Below are 17,973 nucleotides of genomic sequence, written 5' to 3' on the forward strand. Positions count from 1 at the left end.
ACTTTGAGCTTTCCCTCACACACCTCGTTTTTCCCATCCAAGTAATTATAGGATTCAGACAGAATCAGCAATTAAATTCTCCAGCTCTGCAAGGCTGTTAGCAACGTTAAGCTCAGTGTTGTTCAGTGTTGCTGAATGGTGGCAAGTGCTTGCTGTGAGTTTCCTGCAAGTTAAAGAGTAACAGCTGCAATATCCTAGGCAATAAAAAGATAAGATAAAAACTACCACAGGCTTTACTTCCAGACTAAAACCAAAGTAGATCACCTATTACACACTCTCATCCTCCTTACCTACCCCTGCAACACACCCAAGCTCAACTTGTGGTTTAACCCCAGCTGGCAACAAAGTACCATGCAGCCGCTTGCTCACCCCTCTCCTGGTGGGATGGGGAGAAAAATCAGGATTAAAAATGGTAAAACCTGTGGGTTGAGATAAGAACAGGGAAATAAAAGAATAATATAGCAATACTTGCTAATGAAAAGGGAAACAACAAAAAGAGAAAGAAAACCCCAGAGAAACAAGTGATGCACAACCCAGTTGCTCACCACACATTGACCGATGCCCAGCCCATCCCTGAGCAGTGATTGACCCCTTCCAGGTAACTCCCCAGTTTATATATTGGGCATGGTGTTCTATGACATGGAACATCTCCTTGGCCATTTTGCATCAGCTATCCTGGCCACACTCCTTCCCCATGTCTTTTGCAGCTCTTCACTGTCAGAGTACAGGAAACTGAAAAGTCATTGATTTAAAGTAAGTACTACTTAGCAACAACTACAACATTGGCGTGTTATCAACATTATTCTCATACCAAATCCAACACACAGCACTGTACTGGCTACTAGGAAGAAAATTAACCCAGTCACAGTCAAAACCAAGGCCAAAGTCCATCACCACACATGGGTGGTGTCCTGCCATGTCCTGCCACCCTTGTCAAGGACATGGGGTGCACTTGTGAGCTTTGTGGTTTCTCTGCCTATGCAGCTCTGTAATTTCAGCAACACTTTTCTTCTTAAAACCTTTTTCGGGTAAAAACCAAAGATTGCAACTCTCAGGAGAGTGGTAGCCAGAGGCTGGATGTGGTGTCAGAGGGGGCTGCTGTGCTGAGCTGTGCCTGGTTGCTTTTTTCCTCAATTCTACCACCCAGGGAAGGATGGAGGCAGGAACAGCAGGGGAAACCCCTAATTTCTTACACCCAGAGGAGCCAAATGGGTGGAAAATGGAGGCCTCCAGGGAGAGCTTAAAAATGTGTCAGCCCACAGCCCAGTGGGAACAGAGGGAGGAGAAACCCTGTGGCTGCCTTCCTGGTGGCAAGGGGTCCCTGATAGGTAGTGAGGGAACTGATCCTATAAGGAGAGGCTAGAGTGGGATACTGAAGCTGCTTATGTTGTGGGAGTGAAGGACAGCTGGCAGCTGCAGGCAAAAGGGCAGCACCCAACTTCCCATCTGCTTGCATTGACTTCCTAGGCCCTCATAATCCAAATAGTCGCAATAAAAATGCACTAAAATTGACGGGTTTTCTCCATGGTCTGCAGCTTCTGTGAAGTAAGGTCCCTGTATGTATATATACATCTTTATCCACTCACGTACTCTTGTTGTCTGTTATGGAGAGTACCAGGAGCTTCTGGGTCTCACAGATGTCCCCAGCAGGTGTAGCTGCTGACAGAAGAGGACAGGAGCCAGCCTGCTGGCTCTCCCACCCAAGGGAAGGCTGAACTCCCAGTACCCTTCTCAGCTACTACAGACTCCTCATCCCTCTGCTGCTAAAGGCACCCCAGCACCATCTCTCCTCGGAGTGGACAAGTGGTTGAGCAATTTCCTGAAAAACAGGAAATTTTTCAGTGAGAGCCCTCAGAAACACTGACTTTAAGTCATCCAGAGGGTACAAAATGCACCAGAGATTTCGGTGTTTTCCAGAGATGGTGACCTCCGGTCACCCGCTTGGCTCCCGCTCCTCCATGCCGGTGTCACACAGGTCTCACACAGCTGGCAGCGAGAGGGTGTTTTTCCTAGCTGGCTCTGCACCCATAGCTTCATGGCCTCAGGAAGGAGAGGATCTGCATCCCCCGAGGTTGCTTTCTGGCTCCATCATGAGGCAATAACACTTCCCCACAGGGCCCGTAGCCGCGGGCACAGGGACTGCACGGCTCCTTTACTTGCAGCTGGCTTTACCTGCGGGGCTGTGCCACAGGCAGCAGCAGGTGACAAACCCAGCCCTGGGTCTGGCCAGGGCAGTGGCAGAGATGGAGATGGAGTGCTGTACTGCATGCAAGCTCCAGCATGCCCACGTATTTATATAACATCATTTTGCTTTAATCTGGCTTTTTAAAGTAAACTGTCAAAGCCCTTTCTGTTCACTTGTTCACTAGGAACCTTTTTCTTTTTTTTTTTTTTTTTTGACTGCGAGTTTCATCTTTCAAAGCTTGGCTAGTTTTGAGTGATGCCGAAAAACCCCTCTTACAGTGGCTTTTTGTTCCACACTGCTATTGTTCAGGCAGAAGTGGTTGTTTTCTTTTCATCCTGGCATAGCTCAGGAGTGACTGCATGGTCTGAGCTCAAACTTTCTAAAAATACTTACCCAGGAGGAGAGATCCAGCATGGCAGTGTTCAGACCCAGAGATTAACGCCTTGGAAAGGTGCAGTGGTCTGAAAAAGAAGCCGGTGGCAGCATTGTGCCAACTCTGGTCACTGTAAGCCCTGAAGCTGCAACACGTGGCAGGCAGAGAGGATCTGCAGAGTGCTATGGAACTCTCTGGGGCACCAGGGAAGTTCACCCAGTGCCTGAAGAACCAGCCCAGGGGAAATACTTTCTGTGGAGAAACTATAGGGTGACTCAGAAGTCATAAAGAAAAGCACTTCTTGCTGCTTGGAGAAGCAAGGTTGAACAATGAGACTGCTCCTCCTAACCAGAGGTTGGCCTTCATAACCACATCCTCTTGTTGGAGCGTGAGACAGGGCTCTGGGGGAAGGGAGGATGATAGAGACTGAGCAGAGCAGAGATCAGACATATGACAAATTGCAGGAAAGCATGTGGGAGCTCCTTTTTGTCCTTCCAGTGGCTGATTGCAGGAAGCTTCCCAGGTGACGGCTTTAGCAGCTGCTGGGACAGGAGACCTTATTGTTCTGCACTTGTGTTTACAGCCATGCCAGTTTTTGGCAGGAAGCTACAAGACAAAACCCTCACATTCTTCTTTCTTGCTCGCCAGGTCTCCTCCCAAGGGGCTGATCCTTCAGCCTAGCTATTTCAGCTTAGCTCACCACCTGAGGAGATCCACCTTCCACTTCCCATCTGGGACAGGTCCCATGGGCTTCACCCTAAGATCCTGGCAGAAGCATGGAAACTTTTCATAGAGCTCAGGCAATATTAAAGGTTGTTGCTCTCATGCCTGCCACTGTGCAGTTGCCCAGCACACCAACCCCTTTGTTCCTGTCTGGGCCCTTTCCCTGGCCTTGGGCTCAAGTTCCGTTCTCAGTTTGTTGACAGCTCTCAGGAGGAAGCACATTTAAGGTTTTCTTAATCTGTCTGGCATTGCACAGAAGGCAGAAGCTGGCAGCACCCTTGAGACGAAAGGATGTGGGAACATGAGGGACCCGTCACTGCTGGTCTCACTGGAGCCTGCAGCAAGGAAGCTGGCATCATGTGGCCATGTCCACAAGCAAACTCCTTAGGCTGCTGTCATCTCCCTGTTCTGCTGCTCCCCCGCAATGCTGTGCCTCCCTGTGACACTGTGCCCAGCCTCTGGTGGCCAGCAGCACATGACTGACCCAAGGGCACGGTTCCCAGCTTCATCTTCTCCAGCTTGCAGCCGGGGTCATGATGGCTGAGCTCTGCCAGCGTTACATGCCGAGCCTTGTTTCCCTGCCTTCTTTTTTTCCTTCCCTCCCTGGGGTTTTATACTGAGGTCAGGAATGATGGTCACGTCCCCTCCAAGGAATCAACAGGCTGTGGCATTTCCGGTGAGGGCGGACACGCATCTGAGGCTGCTGGCAGCAAATCCCCCTGCCATGGAGCTGACAAGGCAAGAGCCTGGTGTGTCACCGGCTCTGCTGAGGGGTGTCAGCCGGGGTTTTCCATGGATCGGATGTGCCTGCTGTTTTAATCTCACCTGGAAAGGGCCTGGCTGCAGTTCAGCCCCCGCCTCGCTTGCCTGCGCCCCTGATCTCATGGGGTTTTGCAAGCACAGAGTCAGCCCACAGCAGGGGAGCTGCAGGGAAGGCACAGAGCTCGAGGTGATTCAGTCAGGGAGCCTCTCTCCCAGCTGAGTCAGGCTTTATTCCAGCACCTCCATGTCCTGCTGCAGGGGTACATGTCTAGAAATTGCAGGAACCCTCACAAACTGGGTCTCCCCAGCGCTTCTGGCCCTTTGCTTCCCCAGCTCAGCATCCCAGCCAAAGCTGACTCCAGCCGTGGCTGTTTCCTCTTTGTGATACTGCTGCACACAACCAGCTGCATCGTGTCAGCCCGGCGGGCTGTGCTGCCCTGGTAAATGACCCGATTCCCGAGAGCAGGGATGGAACTGCCAATGTACAGCTCCCTAGTCTGAGGGGAGGGCAGCAGATAGCCCAGCTGTGCTCTGCGGACCTCGCTGTGCATCTCATCTGTGTCTCCCACCAACATCATATCTGCTGGTGTCTCCTCTTGCCACTCACACAGCAGCACGGGTAGGACCTGTAACACCAGGGTATTTAAATCCATAATCCCTGCTTTGCAGAAAGGGCAAATGAGCTCTCCCCGGGCAATAGGTTTGGAGGGGACTGGCAGCACCATCGGCACTTTGGAAAGACATGGCCAGTGCCCTGGATAAAGAGCCTGCAGAGGCTGGGTGCCTGCAGAGGGTGTCCTCACGCAAAGATGAAGGAGGGGCAGCCTCCAGCCGTTGCCCACAGGCACCTATCAGCACCCCATGAGCTTGGGCTGGGGACACTAGAAAATGGAATGCTGCCTTACAGGGTATTCTCCTGCCTCATTAGTGCCCCAGCCTCCACTGGGTCTCCCCTCTCCCACACCAGGGCAAGGGGATGGGACAGGAAGGCCCTCATTATCCAGGGTTTGCTAATTAGACGGGAATGTTATCTCCAGCCCAGATGTCAGCTCTGACCTCCCTCTAACCTTTTTCTAGAAATCAAAACACACGCAACTCTGTTTGTTCTAAAATAAGAAAAATAAGTGTTTGGGGTGAAGCAGGAAAACCTGGCCCTGGGGGTACGGCTGAGGAGGGAGAAGGGCACACGACCAAATAAGCCTGGTGAGGTATGCCAGGCTGCCGAGCTAAATGAGACTGGCCACCCTGCCCTGGGGAGTGGACAAGGTCCCATGGCTAATGGTGGCTGCAAATGTATTTTGGGCCCTTCAACCTATATCTAGTAGCAGTGTTGGTGCACACACCACTTCTTGTCCCAACACATCCTGTAGGATTCCAGCTGGGACCAGTTCCACCAGAGGTGGAACTGCTGGGGAAGATCAGGTGAGTTTGCATTTTACCTCTCTGCCTTGCTTTTGGGATTTATGAAAGGGACTCAAGATGTTGACCACTGAAACAAACTGTCTTTCAAACCTGTCCTGAATGCCTTTTCCTTGTGCCACATAAGGCAGCCCCTAAATTGTTTGTTTCAGAATAAAGGAGCTGGGTGACATGAGCAGCTGGTGATTCTTGTCCTTGGCTTATAATAAAACCTTGTTTTATTGCATTTCTGTAGTAATTTTCTATAGCTGGGGAGTAAACTTTGCCTGACTGTGATCTGGGTCAGATCTTTGAGCAACTCACTCTGTGTTAACCCAGATCTACATCTCTGTTCCCTATAGCAGATTACATTGCTTTGCTTCCTCTTCTTTGTAAGACCCCAGCTCTAGCCTTGAGCTTAACACTAACTGAGTAAAACTGGGTCTTTACCCAACACCTTTTGTCCTTTTGTGCCAGGCATCCAAGCATCCCGGGCTGCAGCAACAAAACTCCTTATGACAGAGGCTTGATGGCAGTTCTTGCAGTAAAATGAGGAGTGGATGTGACCAACTGAGAACCAGCACCCTGGGGCTTTCTCCTGCTGCTGCCTCTGTAGCTTGGGGCAGCCACTGGTCCAGCGTTGGCTCTACCCTGCCCAGTCCGTCTGCACCACAGGAACAAGGCTTACAAAGACTTCAGAGGGATTGCTCATCATGCCACAATCCTGATATTGCAAAAGGCACCGCTGATTCACAGTTACACATCATTTTACCCACCATATCCTCAGGACAGCAAGCAGGTAAAAGTTTTGAGGTCTCCCTTTTCGCTTGCATCCTTTGAAATCACCTGTTGGTCCACTGAGTAAAGGGTATTCTTTTTTACGCTCTGAAGGCCGTGCCTCATGCTCATGACATCACAGCAGTGATGCACTGCCCTCCAGCAACTTCACCAGAGCAGAACGTGATTTCTGTTGTCTTCCAGTCCTAGCTACTGCCTGGTACACCCTGTCTCCTGAGCTTCAGGGTTACTGAAGCAGAGTAATAGCTGAGAAGTGAGTAATCAAGAAGCTACCTGACCAGATTTACACCTGATTGTAAACATTTTCGCCAATGACAATGGGAAGGAGAATCTGTGCCTGCTAAGGTGCAGAGATGCTGAAGGAGAAGGACAGTGCACAGACGTCCCTGGAGATCAATACAGGTGGCACTCACACAGCACACCTGCAGTATAGCTCTGCTCACAGGAACCACAGCTCCAGGGACTTGAGTGAATTTGCACCCATTTTTATGACCTAAACTTCTGAATCACTATTTACCCGAGAGGCGGATGCACGGCCTCCCTGTGTGGCACTGTGCACACGCACCGACAGATGCTGGTTCTGTGCATGCCCACCCCAACAAACACACTCGCAAAGACTCGAGTTTCTACAAATAGACAGACACCTGCTCTCCTCCAGAAGGTGAGATGGACCATTCCTCAGGCTCCTTCAGGAGGATCCTTTACATTTGCAAGAGGGACACTAACAAATTGCAGCGACTCTGGGGCTGGACCACCTGACACATGAGCAGGGCTGAGGGAGGTGTGTTGGTTTGCAGAGGGGCACGCAGGCTTGTGATGGGGACTATGTAACTGCTGGCTTCTACCACCCAAATGGGGGTTATTTGAAAGGTAAAGACAGATTGGCAGAGGTGCTCAGTGAAAGGACAAGAGGCAAGAACAGAGATGGTGGATTTGCCATCCTCAGAGATTTGGCCCTGAGTACTTTGATCCAACACTAATACTGGTCCTGCTCCAAGCAGGATGTTGATCTGGAGACCTCAAAATTACTGCCTATGCTAAATGATGCTGTGATTTTGGTAATTCTACTTTTTTGGTAATAGACATCCCTTAATTTATCCCTTCATTCAGATACTGATTGCAAGCACTTGCCTGTTGGATGCTAAAAGAACCCCTGTGACCAGCCACACATCTGAATTCCACTCATTCATGATATTTCTGGAAAGGAGGCTTTCTGGCCTCTCCTGAGCTTCAATTCCCTCATAGTTTCTGAGCAGCTTGTGTCTGGCTTCCCACGACTGTACATTTTCAGCACCTGTGTATCAACCAGGTAGTCAAATGGATCAAAGAAATTATCAAACTGGAAACATCTGCCTTTCTTTAGTTTCAAGGTTGTTTCCAGCTGGATCAGCTGGCTGTCATAGGAGACTAGCAGTGGTAGTATGAATATCAGAGGAGGAAGGAGAACAGCCCTCCTTCAGAGGCTGCTCAGACTTGTGCTGGTTTCACATAGCCGTGAAGCCCCAACCCTGACCTTCGTGAGGCTGAGGAGGACATGATGTTCCATCTTTGCAGGTTAATCTAACCCATGTTGCTCATCCTGGGGTGAACGGTGCACAGCTTCTCCTCCTTGAGCCACAGCCAGCCTGCAAGCAGCCAAAGGGTGGCTGTTGTGGTAAGCTCGGGAGAGGGGGGGATCACCTGAAATCCCTCTCACAGCTCCTACCCCTCTCTTAAAATATGTGGCTTGAGAATTATAACAACTCAGTATGTGGTAGGGAAGTTCATTGCATTCAGGCACTTCTGCAAACCTGACTGTCCGAGGACTGGTAAGTCCATGTGGGAGCACCTAGCCCAGGCAATCCCATGTTTCTGCAAGTTGAACATAGCCACAACTACGAGAAGTTTATCATAGAGGAAGCTCTTGGTGCCTGTTTCCCCTCTTATAATGCAGAGATAAGTGCCTCCTGCAGTGCTAAAAATGACTGGTTTTGGTAAAGACTGCTGAGTAAAGGCTTCGTCAGCATGTGCTTTGTCCTCTGGAAAGCCAACCTTCCACAGCTCGCAAGTGACATGGCTAACCCTGCCTCCTGCTCCTTCCCAAATCACACCTGTGTTCACAGAAGGAAGTAGCTGCTGTAACATTTGTTATTTTTTTTCCTTTTTCCCTTCCTATTGTGAGAAATTGAGTCATACACATAGGGTGATGGCTATGGGTTGTTAGAAGGCCAAAAAAATAAAGCTTCAGGCTGAATCCTTGCTCATCATACCCTCCTCCCCATTCCAGCCAATATATGCATGTGGCTTAACTTTTCATGTCCTTGGTCTAATGAACTCGTGTCAGGAATTTTATGTACATAGCAACCTTATCTGATGACAGTGACATTTTTAGCATGTTTATGTTTAGTTTTATTTGCAACCCATTTCCAGCATAGTTCAGCTGGGTGGATTGGACAGGGTTGAAATGTGTAAGAACCCAACATACACACACTGGAAGCTCAGCCAGAGTTAGTGGAGGGCTCCGAACCACAACCATAGGCAGAAGGATCTGCAACTGAGTTTGTGCACCAGATTTGCCAGCTGCAGCCTTTCACACACTCGCTAGTGGCCGACAAGCAACACTGGGGGAGGGGGGGATCGAGGGGAGGGTTGTTTGTTTTTCCTTTCTTTTTTCTTCCAGTTCTCAGTACTATCACAACCAGATGGGAATAGGTTTCCCACGTCAGCTGTGGGGGGCTCTCCAACCCACTGCTCCCAGATACCCACAACATTACAAACGCAGACATTTCGGCTTCACCACAGCTCCAGCTAGTAGGAGGCATGGGGAGAAGGGGAGAGGAGCCGAGGCGTTTTGTAATTTGAAATTTGAACAGCTGGATTCAGCGAGGGTTCCCAGGGTTTTTCCCGGGAAGGAGGTCAGCGGCTTGTGCAGGCAGATAGCCTGGGAGCAAGCATCAGGAGTGCCCCTGGAGGCTCCACCTCCGCAGCTCTGCCCGGAGTAAAGCGCTCTTGCCCTTATAAGGCTGCAGTTGTCACAAGGAAAAAGAGCCATAAATAGTTGTATGATTGTTACCTGCTTTGCTTTTCCCAAGTCAGGCTCTTCCTGTCTGCAGCTTCCAGCACTCCCCTCCCCACTTCAGCTCCAGAAAGGCAGCATTTCCCATGTCTCTGCTCATGGATGTGCAAGTCCAGGTCACGAGGTCCAATTTCTCAGGGTGCTCTGCCCTGCACGACTCCTCACCTTGGCCCGTTCAAAATGCAGAAAGCCTCCTCCTGCCTGGGACTGCTCACTTGCTTTACAAAGTGCTGCAGGAGAGGGGTTGCAGTTCACACATCTGTGTGTCTTTTTTCAGCAGCTCACGGGCCAAAACTTTCTTCAGTTTGAAGGGTGGCACTTTCCTTCTTCAGTCGAAAGTGTATGGACAAGGGAAGGTGTTGGAGGAGAAAGCAAAACAGTAAAGCAGGGCAAAATGAGACACTAGCAGAGACAGCAAGCAGCCCTCTGCAAGATGTTTCTGTTTGCTTCTTTTCCAGGGTGTAAGATCTGTACCTAAATGTAGGGTAGACCTTGCTGTGACCTGGAAGGAGAAGCTTATCATGATGAGTGGGCTGAGCAGCAGCAAAGTACAAGACCAGCAATCAGGAGATGTGGTGTATCCATCAGACAATTATTTGCCTGTTTCCTGATGTGGTTGAGTTTTGCTCCTTCCCCCTTGTCAATTTTTCTCTAAGTAATGAAGCAATTCATTGTCAATGCATGTTTTAAACACTGACTCTCTTGGTTCCTGTCTTAGACCCAGCACACCCTTCCCAAAAGTTTCCTGTGGGCCCCATCTATAGCAGTTTAAAAATTTTCCATCTTACGTGCAGTAGCTCTGTGCTGCCATGGGGTCCTCGGTTTCCTGACTTGCCTGGTCAGTCACAGTAGTACCTGTACCTGTCTCCTGCCTGGGACCTGCTGTAGGCATTGAGGCCAGTCTCTGTCTTTCTTCATCTCTGATTGCTCTCTCACAATGAGTTTATCTGGTCTGTTGGAGCTTGAAAACTCTTTGGGGAAAGTAGCAGGAGCTGATCTTGGCTTCAGAATCAGTCTGTGCTACTGCAACACAGTGAGAAAGGAGGACTGTGGTTTGACGTGCAGTAATAAGGGGGGGATGCCTATCTTTACTAGGTTATCCGCAGTCTCTTCCAGAGAGAAGAGGCAATTTCCCAATAAGAATGCTATGCTTGGGAAGCTGCCACTAAGAATTATGAGCTTTCCCCTAGACAGTCTTTTCCAGGTCTGCTGACCGGCTGGGAGACACAGCCCCCATTGGGAATGTAGCTTGAACTAGTATCTCCCCAGTCCCGCAGAGATGTAGCTCCCCTGCTTTCTGGGCAGCTCCTTGGACACAAAGGCAACTTATGCTTGAATATCTGGGGCCATCTACATTGTAAAGGTCTTGGGCAAACAGCACTATCACAGGTGACAAGAGAAGTGTGACGCTGACTGGAGACTGAATCATAATGTGCTTCTCCCAATACCATGAGTTCAAGGGCCTTGCTTGACCTTTCTCCAGAAATTCATTGGAAAACAAGGTTAGAGAGCAGCAGTGTGAAAGGTTCCGTGGCAGTGCAAGGTGGAAGATGTTTAGCATTAAGATGGCAGTTGTCCTTATAGTACAGTTTTCCATCATGGGGATTGCCTCCTTTTGAGGCAGAAGGGCTGCCCCAAGCCCCTGGGTTTCCTCCTTCCCTTGCCAGGAGGCAGAGGGAGGAGGAGGGAAGCCAGTGCCAGGGACAGCTTGGTGCCAAGAGGTGAGATCACAGCCATCAGGACCAAATGTTGGCAGGGAGGAGGGCAGAGGCCGCTCCCTTCCCAGCTGTTGTGTGTCTCAGAGTCTGAGCACAGAGTCTGAGCCAGCCAGGATACCAGCAGGCAAGATGTCCTATGGGCCAAACAGGGCCCATAATCTTTTTAAAGCAAACTTTGCTTTGCAAATGAAATGGATGGAGAGGGTCTGGAGGAATTACAGCCTTTCTCGCTTTCCTCTCTTTTCTCCTCCTGTGGGGGTGAGGGTGGCAATCATTTCAGGGCACACAAACCCTAACCACATTCTTTCCCACCCCCAGGCATTTACACCCAGGAGTCCATTCCAGGGGACCATAATCCAGAATTTTAGTTTTAAAGGGGACTTTACAGTGAATTTAAAAGACCTTGGTCTCCCATATCCTGAAGAAGCACAAAAAAAGGCATCTTTAAGTGTTTCTAATTATACCTTTTTTTCCCCCTCCTGCTTTACATATTTTCCTGCTTGTTTTTTTTTTTTTTCTTTTCTTTGCTAATTATGAGACTAATTTTAGAAATTAGTCTTGTCCACTTTGGAAATCTAACAGAAAATTAGTAAAAATGCAATAGCATGAAAATGAAGGTAAGCCTGGGGAAAGGTAATTGTTTATAACTGAGGGGTTTTGTTAACTCCTGTGCCTAATTAACACACTACAAAGGGCAGCCTTTGTTGAAACTTCCACGCCCTGCTTTCTCAATTAAGGTACAAGAGAGATCATCATAAAAAGAGCTTGGAGACAGCTGGTATGTCCCCTAGCAAAGATTTAGCATTCCTTAAACAACAACAGCCACCAAATAAAACAAACAAACAAACAAACAAAACCACTCCAAAAACCAAAACACAAGAAAACGAAACATATGCATACTTTCCTTTTCTGCATATGACTCTTTTTTTTCCATGTAATGCAAAGTTTTTTCTCATGAATTCCTAGTAGGAACAAAAACCCTTAAATTATTATCCTCATTGCTGATGTGTTTGTAGCCCACAGGAAAAAAGGGGCTGGGATGATTATTTTCAGGGTTACGATGGCTGGTAGGAGAAACTTTGCAGGAAAGCTGAATCATCGGGTGAGCATCTTGTTTTCATCTTTTTGTATTTTGCTATCCCACATCTAAGGGGCGGCTTATGAAAATTCAAAAGGCTTTTATACATGTACATTCCTCTATAAAGAGTCAAGGAATTATAGGCCTCTGCACTCTCTCGCAATTAGCCGCAAATGTACGTACAGGTGTGTGCTTCAAGTTCAGTGTTAGATGCGGCTGTAATCAGGAGAGTGGTAGAGTAGTAAGAGGCTTAAGGATGCTTTAACTCCATGTATAAACAGAAAAGACAAGGAGGGAGTGGACAGGATTTACGACAGGTTAAATGCCTTGCCCCACTGTGCAGAAGAGAGCAGAGCTACCTTATTTCATGTTTTATGATCTGTGTCATGCTTGTGTTTGCAACTCAAAGTCCAAATATTCTATTCCACAGAAAATCTTTTAACTTTTTTTTTTTTTGTCCTTGAACCAGTCCAAGAAGGCAGCACTGCTTGCAGGAACTCCTTACACCCTGGACTAAAACAAGTTGCTACCTCACATGGAGGAATTTCGGGAGTCCTTAAGTCCCTGAGCACCTCTGTGCTGTGGGTTTGATTCCTCTAATGCTTTCCTGTCTCTTGCTAGCTGAGAAATATTGCAGAGCAGGTGCTAGCCTGGGCAGCTCAGTAGTCTGCTACTCCTCAGTGAGCTATTGATTTTTGACAGGAATTGGTGGTGTGTTATGAAAACACACAGGATGCCCAGTGAATTGCTTTCCTTGTTCCAGAATATTCCCAGGAAACGATGGTCTGATAAATGGGAAAGAAGGTGACTGTGTTAAATGGAGCTTGTCTGCACCTCATCTAAAAGGTGGCTTCCCACAGTGATGGCACGTCATGTATCTCTGTTGGTAACTTCTCACATCCTGCAAAGCTAATGCCCCAGTAGGTCCTGGAGATTTTCTGCTTTCTGTGTCAGCACTGTCAGTTCAGTCTTCTGGTCCATCCACCTGACCCAAACACAGGGCTGAGAATAAGGGTAATGCACAGATTTTTGTGCCCAGCTTCCTGCACTGGTCCATATGTTCCCAAAGGCAGAGCAGACCAGGAAAGCTGTACAGAACAGTCCACTCTGACAGTGGGAGGCTGGAGGAGCTGGGGGAATTGAGGAGGCTCTCAAGGGAGCAGGAAAAAAGTCCCAAATGTGGGAGGGAATCTTGGCAGAAATGAAAGGGGGGTTGTTGAGCAAAGCATGTACTGGCTCCAGATGCACAGAGCTTGCAATATGTTAGGCTGAGAATCTGTGGGTGTGTTTATAAGACCTGCCACTGACTTGCAAGCACAAAGGATATAGCCTCCTCTTATCAGAAAAATGTGGGCTTTAGCCTTGCAGAACAGGGAGAATGAATGCTTGCGTGACTTCACACTGGGTCTTCTTTCTGGTTGTAGCCCAACAGAACGGTCTTAAAGTTTGGCTTTAACTGGACTGACTTTGGTTTCTGGCAGATAAAAGTGGTGTCTTTCATTGGGGCAGGCTATAAATGAGTTAGTTCCCCTGCAGTTCCCACAACAAAGCTACAGTGAGAATCTGGATGACTTTCTACAGCACTGGAAAAATCCCTTGCTCCTAGCATCTCTTGGGCATACTAGAGTATTTCAAGCTAGTTTCACTTTGTCCTCAGCCAGCTTCCTGGAATGAGAACCACAGAGCCACTTCATTTGAGCAAATATTTGGCCTTGATTACTATTGCAGGCTGAGCCCAAAAACAAACAGCGAACATGGGGTAAGCTGAGAGGCACCATTAGTGGAGGAAAAGCTCACACAGTAACCTCAGGAAAGGCAGCAAGCTGAACGTAGGGGGGCTCTCATGTTTTTTTGTAAGGAGGGGAAAAAAATGGGAGACTAAATTCCTACTGGGAGAGGAAGAGGGAAGTGAACATCCATTTAGATGCCTTTTGTTTAGGGGTCTGTTAAAGGTGACTGATGCTGAAAAGCAATTAAAACAGTGAATAAAAAATGTGAAGTAGTTAAATGCTATCACTTTCATGTATTCTCTGAACTTAGTCCTGTTTTTCAAATAGTACAGTCACTCTGCTACTGAAATCTTGGTTTTGTGAAAACATGGCCCAGCCTGAGAACTACAGAAGAAAAAGAGAAGCAAAGGTGGCATAAAGCTCTCCACAGCCCTTCCTTATCAAGATTAATTAAACAGCATTTAGATTGATTTGTCAGTCTTTTTAAAGTATGCTTCCTTTATCAGTACCTCACCCAAACCTGGCAAGTCATAAGCCTGACAGGTGCAGGGTGACAGAGGGGCTGAGGAGGGATGCTGTTCTCCTTTCAGTTTATCTTCTGCTAAGAAGAATGCCCCCAAGCTCTTCTAAACTCAGGAATCTGAAGCATTTCTTACCCCCTCTGAGAAAGGGAGAAGGGAAAGGAGGTATTTGAGATGTTAATAAAAGCTCCTTAGCAATTGTTGAACTAGGGAGCTGTGAGGCCAGGGCAGACAAGCCTAAAATTGCAGGCATTGTACTTGCTGAAGAACCTAAGGTGTAACAGATTGTGTGAAAACAATTGTTTTCTGCAGGAAAAAAAAAGTTACCATAATTCTCAAAGGAAGGTAACAGGATGTTTTCTGCTGGCATATTGTACAAGTCTGGGTAGGCCCAAGGCAGGAAACTCACATTCCAAATCTCAGTTTTGGGACAAAGATACTTTTGAGGGATGGCTTGTATTCCCGTTGGCCATTTTGTATAATGGTGTTGGATGCCAGCTCTTCTGAATTTAAAGCTGAACAGAACACAGTGAGCAGCAAGAGAACAGGGCTAGAGGAAACAAGGTTTGGAAGGTGATATAATGAACTGAAAAATGTCTGTTGTTTAGCATTGTGCTTCCATGTAAATGTCAGAGGTACCTCTTGGAGGTAAAGAGCTCTGGGCCATTATTATTAGTATGTCAGATCAGGAATGTGGTGTCTGTAACCATGCCACATGGAGTTGTAATCTCATCTCAGGGACTGGATGAACTCACAAGCTCCAAGAAGAGTTTCTTCCTGCCTGGGACAGAAGTTTTCATTTAGGTGTGTTTTTGAGGATACTTCCATGACTTCAGTTAGAGCACAGCTGTTTGATAACCTGTTTCCCCAATAAAGGTCCCTTCTACAAGATGGTGTCACTCCCATTTTATGGAAAGGAGGGACTCTGGCATGTGATAGATATACTCACTGCACTACTTAACCGAGGGGTAGAGATGTGTGCCTCTAATGGTATCCCAAATGACCAGAGATGCTGTATGTTAATGCTTTATTTTTCAGCTGCAGATCTTGTCATTCATGCGTTAAGAAAGTAAAAACATGTTCCTCTTTTACTGAAGCTGAAGTAAGAACCACAAAGAGGGAGCAGGACTTCAGCAGGTTGTTCACATGGGACTCTGTGGGTGGAGGCCTGGGGAGAGGTGAAAAATAGAATGACTGTTTTAAATGCTAGAGTATGCCAGGTACAGCTCCTCCCTTCCTCCCCAGTCTTAGGGTGCACATATATTTCCCTCTTAAATTTTCTCCATCAGCAAAGTCAATTTAAAAGACTCCCGTCACAGTGCCTGAGTTTAATCCCTTCAGTTGTGGTGATGTATCTCTCTGTGGGCCTATAAACTAGATCAGTGAACTGATCTTTTTTCTTGACCTTCTTTTTTAACTGTTCTTCAGTGATCCAGTACACAATATGACTTTCTAAACATCTTCATCAGCACCACTGGAGCAGTGGTAAGCTGTGACACAGCACTAAAAACAAGTGGCTAGTGGGAGAATAGACAACACCTTAAACCAGCTTTGCTGATGAAGAAGGCGTGATGAAATCACACCCTGACATATGAAAGTGAGACTATTAAGCCATATCTTTTCCACAGCCATGCCAGAAGGTGGGTAGTCCCGCTGAGGGTAACATCATTGTGTAAGAAAAGGGGCTATTCTCTTCCTAAAATCTGCTCCTGGCTGCTTCTGAGGCAGCTTACTGGGCCACGTTTCCCTACTGCTTCTCTGACCACCAGCCCTCACCAGAGGAAACATCACTCCTTCTGCACCTCTTGAGATGGTTTTCCACCTTCCACACTCTCACAGTTTGGATGTGGTATTTGTTACCAGAGCAGAACAATAAGGAACTGGTTTAAAGGGAAAAGGAAGTTATGTGCTAATAGATGGTGCTTAAATTGCAGACAAATTTCAGGTTGCTTGGAGGCATGAAGTCCACAGACATACGTGGCTTTCTTCTACAGACCCACCTCCAAAGAGCCATTTCCTTTTGCTACAATACTTGAAAACCCTCCAAGTTCTCATCTGCATTTATAGCTGCTGCTTTGTATGGGTGTACACATTAAAGCCACTCCAGAGCTGCTTTCTTAAAATTCTAATTATGAATGTGCACTGAATCGACTAATGTTTCAAGCTTTTGCAAAAGCAGAGTTGAGGCTTCTTAGCAATACCAGATTGTGACATTCTCCAGATCTGTACATGTGCGGTTTCTGTCTAAGGCCACTGTGGTTAGCATTTAGCAATGTGACTTCTCCGATGAAGTAAACACCTTTTCATCTCTGTCACTCTTCTTGTTTCACTCTCTCAAGCTTGTCAGCAAGTAACCAGTTTTGGAAAAGATTTTTTTCTGCCCTGCAAAGCATTGGAAATTACTCACCAAAATGAATTTAACCACTTTATCTCTTTGTCAGATACAAAAATCAAATCTCCCTGCAGTTATTGTTGATCACAGAAGGGCAGGCTTCTCCCAGAGGTTGCTATTTGCCAACAAACTTAAGCAAAGTTTGTCTGCAACACACTTAAGACCAAACTAGTCTTGTATTAGATCAGTATAGGGGAAAACATTGTAGTTCAGCAAAGTGGCCATTTGTCTGGTGTGTAGTTAAGGCTGCAAACTGAAGAGGTATCTCTGGGTGCTCACTGTTTAACAGATTTGTTTCCCTCTAGAAATATTACAGTACCATTAATTTACTCCCATCAAACTGGTAAATCTCTGTGCTGTTGTTTTTTCAGAATTCAGTGACCATTACAGGTGTGTTCTTCCAAAGCATGTTGGCTTGCAAACACTGATGGAAAATGTGAGTGAAGTTGATCAGAAGGTTTCACATAAACATCATGTGAAATTGTAGAAAGTAACAGATGTATTAGATCAGTGTGATAGCTTTTTTGGTCATACTTGTTTCTCTCTGAGGTGTGTCCCCTTTCCTGGGTAACTTCCTGCCAACAAAAACCTGTTGCACCTATTTTCAAAGTAATCAAGCTGTGGAAAACAGACATTTAAAATCTGACTTGCCTCAACTATGGCACATCTACAAATCTGACCATTAGGGAAATATACAGAGTTTTCTAAAGAGGTGGGATTCACTTTTTGTGAAGGGGAAGGATGGTGTAAATCTGCACCAATCTTTGTTCTGAACTGATGCTTTACTGCTGAAGCCATGAAGAAAGTTTTGATACCAATTAAACATGAGTGGGACCAAGTTCTCAAATTTATATAGAAAAAAAGCGCCAAACCTTAAGAAGGCAGTCTAGCCTAACCTTAGCCTCAAATCTTAGAATTGGGAAGACCAGAGCACATATGCAAGAGTGAGAGTCAGAAAAGAATAAAAAAAATTAAAATGTCCAGTATCATATGCTCTTCAAAAATGACTTTGCGGCAGCCTTTTTATGTCTGCATTTCATGCTTGCAGTCATTATCTTTTATTTCCAATATTACTACTTGCTGTCAGTTCATTCTGCCTTTTGTATTTGCTTTTCCAGCTAAGATCTCCTACTTTTCCTCCTTTAAAAGCTCTCTTTAGACTTGATACTGACTGCTTTCCTTCATTTACCTTTCCTTTCTCAGCCACTTTGGCTGATGATGCAGCCTCTGATGTTCTTAA

At 46.9% G+C, this 17,973-nt stretch overlaps 1 long non-coding RNA gene across 2 annotated transcripts; it reads right to left on the reverse strand.

Moving 5' to 3' along the window:
- Window positions 1-1,975: 1,975 nt before the first annotated feature.
- On the reverse strand, window positions 1,976-12,838 carry LOC116786830. Of its 2 annotated transcripts, XR_004357091.1 has the most exons (4): window positions 12,270-12,838; window positions 11,913-11,974; window positions 9,292-9,620; window positions 1,976-3,323 (listed from the first exon to the last, which is right to left on the reverse strand). It is a non-coding gene; the product is annotated as an uncharacterized LOC116786830 (long non-coding RNA). The 2 variants fall into 2 exon arrangements; XR_004357090.1 differs by lacking the exon at window positions 1,976-3,323 and having other exon boundaries at window positions 8,481-9,620.
- Window positions 12,839-17,973: the final 5,135 nt, after the last annotated feature.

This window comes from Chiroxiphia lanceolata, chromosome 5 (genome assembly GCF_009829145.1).
Source record: "Chiroxiphia lanceolata isolate bChiLan1 chromosome 5, bChiLan1.pri, whole genome shotgun sequence".
Lineage (NCBI taxonomy): Eukaryota > Metazoa > Chordata > Aves > Passeriformes > Pipridae > Chiroxiphia > Chiroxiphia lanceolata.